Below are 3,795 nucleotides of genomic sequence, written 5' to 3'. Positions count from 1 at the left end.
TAGTATATATGCAAGTACGCTTTTCCATGGGTAAAATAGGATATTTTTAGAAGACTTGGACCAAAAAAAAAAAAAAAAAAAAAAAAAAGTTGCGACTTGGAGCTCTGGGAACCTTAACATTGGGAACGCATCAATTTGATACAAGAATAGTCTACAACTTTGCTTAAATCCTTCATATTGCAAAAAAAAAAAACATAGACTCCTCTACACTTATTTGGATGACTTACTAGCTCTCATCCTGCATATAAAAGTGATCTACGTCCCAAGACCTCATTGGTATTCAATAAATATGATCGCAATTATTCCAACAAGCAAAAAAATATACCAATATCAGAAATGTGGCGCCATCAAACAAAAGCAAATCATATAATGTTTCCCTTCAATCGGTTCCTGGCACATCAAATAGGTATTAAAATTCCATCCCATTCATATAGTATAACTGTTATAAAAAGCGCCGATTTGCCTCGAGGTGATTTGGGAGAGGAACTGAACTTAATGTTTCCAAATATCGATTTTGACAGGTGTGGTAGTGATGTCTCGTACATTAAAAAAGAAGAACGCTTTGTGACATGAAGAGGAGCCTGATATTCATTCTAACACAGACAGGCTGCATGAAGTTATAGAATACCAATATCGGGTTTCATGGCCTCTCGTGTCAGATAAACTAACCTCCCAAAAAAAACCCACTTCGGGCGCAATCTAATTTTCTGTACAGCGTATAATCAAGGCAACCGAAAAGAAAATAGATCTCTCTTTCGGCGGTCTCGGTATAATGCTGCATGAGCCGCGGCCCGTGAAACTTGAACCACTGCCTGGCGGTGGTCTATCATACATCGTTGCCAGAGTCCGATTATAGATAACGTTAAACGTTAAATAAAAATAAAAACTACTAAGGCTAGAGGGCTGCAATTTAGTACGTTTGATGACTATAAGGTTGATGATCACTGACCAATTTGCAAAACTGTGTCCTCGGTTAGTTTTTGAAGGTCTGAGGGCGGACAGAAAAAAAGTGCGGACGGATAGACAGACAAAAGCGGCGCAATAGTTTTCTCTTACAGAAATCTAATAAGCAAAATTCATGAATATTAATATTGATGTCTGGGTGACTCGTATAGGAAGTAATTTCAGCGATAAACGGATTATGTTGAACACTTAAAAGAGGATGAAATCGCAAATACTGGTGACAGTTCACAACGGAACACAATTGATATATATTTGTTGAGAGAAAACAAAAGAAATTAAAGGGGGTGGGGTGGGAATGGGCAATCAGAGACAAGACCCACCGCTACAGTTACTAATGGTCACCTCCACTGATTAAAGTACTACATATGTCACTGGGCGAGAGCAAAACCAGGTATTTTCATGATTGCCCGAAATTTCGGGCAGACTTGAAATATATATATATATATATATATATATATATATATATATATATATATATATATATATATATATATATATATATATATATATATATATATATATATACAGGTGTCCATAAAGTCCCAGTACCATTACAAGTATTTATTGCTTTGTTTTAATGGTACTGGGACTTTATGGACACCCTGTACATAATGTGTTATGTATATTATTCTCCTTAAAAGGACTATTTTCACTCCAACTTCCCACCCCACACCCCACCCGCCAAATAGCCACTTGACCTCAGCTATTATATCACTGTATTCCGTCCTCGAGTCAGTACCTCAATGTTCAGTACATTGATTTTCCCTGAGGTGTCAAGTCTCGCACATTATGCGATCTCCTTCGAGTCCGCTGGAATTCTTGAGTGGATTTTGTCTTAATGTTGATGTGTGTATATATACATATATATATACATGTATATTAACAATATATACATATATGTCCTTTACTGTAATACAACGTGTATGTGTGTGTGTGTGTGGTATGAAAGAGGAATAGTATTCTAAAAGGAGGGCCCCATACACTGAACGATTGTCTGTATCGTTCGCAAAATCACTGTGTATGGGCTTGTCTGGATGCAAAAGTGGCGGGGCTTCGTGTCTGAAGAAAAACGACCTCAGCGGAATCTGTCAAGACCTGGTTGCTGCTGGCTTTGCGACTTTAAGTCTGTCTACACTGGTCGTTCGAATGTATGGGTTTGTTTGCCGATATAACGCTATCGCTTGCGTCTCTTCTAGGGATGATATTGTCTTCCCGAGACAAAATCTTTGTTCAGACTGAAATCTGTGCGGAGATCGCTCATACTGTCTGAATAGTGTGTGCGTTTGTCGATAACGACAATCGTACAGACAATCGTTCATACAATCGCTCACTATATGGGGGCCTTAAGGAAATATATTTTTTAACCTGGACATAACCACAAAAATCCTTCGACATGACGAATAACAATCAAATACCGAAGCATTTTACCACGATCGTTAATAAAGAAGAGTTGGTGGGCATCATTTCGAATTCTACTCTTAGTTAAGACGAAAGCGCTTGGATTTCTGACTATCATTTTCCTTTGGTATTCGCATATATATATATATATATATATATATATATATATATATATATATATATATATATATATATATATATATATATATATATATATATATATATAATATATATATATATATATATATATATATATATATATATATTTCTGGTGATAGAAATTAATTTCTCGATATTGTGGTTCGGGATCCCACAATAAAAATTGGTTTAGGTCCCGTTGCTAGGTAACCAGTCGGTTCCTAGCCACGTGAAAATATCTAATACTTCGGGCCAACCCTACTATGGAGAGCTGCTAATCAGCTCAGTGGTCTGGTTAACTAAGGTAGATTTAACTTTATATATATATATATATATATATATATATATATATATATATATATATATATATATATATATAATTTTTTTCCAATCTGTAGATCTATGTCGCCAAATATATCTGTATTTTAATTGACGTTTGGTATAATATTCTAGAACACATACCGATGTTTGATGTTCTAAAGGGGTATACTATCAGGCGTTGTAATATTTATATTGGTATATTTTCCCATTACCGTTACATCTAATGTTCATTTTATACTCGCAAAACCATAATAAACTTAAAATTGCCTCATATGATTAGCCTACTTAGATTTTTTGTCGAATCAGCAGGTGATTATTGAACGAATAAGTTTTTTTTTTTTTATCCCACATTCAAAGGGCGATCGACAATGATTACATGTATCATAACCATCGCTAAGCTGTGAATCTTCGCTTACTCGGGGAGTAAGCCAACAAACTAGTTTGTTGTTGTTTTTGTTGAGGGGGTAAGAAAGGTCTATGGAAGAGCCTAAAAGGATCTGAAAAAGGTGTTCCGTGCTGAAAGGTACAGGAATTTTAAGGATAGGATATTTACGATTTATTTATTAGAATGAAAATGTAAAAAAATAAGTAATGTGCATATTAATAAACAGTGCTGAAAAAATGTTTCTCATAAACATAGCGTATCTATTTCAATATTCGTTGGTGAAGCAACGCTCTATTTGACTGTAGATTTTAGCACGCAATTAGAGTGAAGGTAGAGGTCGGATCACGCCTTGTTTATATTTATACTTTTATTTATCGTTATCATTTTTATTTCATCATCATTTCCTATCTTGTTCACCGTGTATTTCTTCGTAATTCTGGACTGCATACACACACACACACACACACACCACACACATATATAATATATATATATATATATATATATATATATATATATATATATATATATATATATATATATATATATATATATATATATATATATATGACATTTCTTTACTGGAATTA

This window comes from Macrobrachium nipponense, chromosome 25 (assembly GCF_015104395.2).
Source record: "Macrobrachium nipponense isolate FS-2020 chromosome 25, ASM1510439v2, whole genome shotgun sequence".
NCBI classification, from domain to species: domain Eukaryota; kingdom Metazoa; phylum Arthropoda; class Malacostraca; order Decapoda; family Palaemonidae; genus Macrobrachium; species Macrobrachium nipponense.
Note: the sequence above shows the minus strand (reverse complement) of the source record.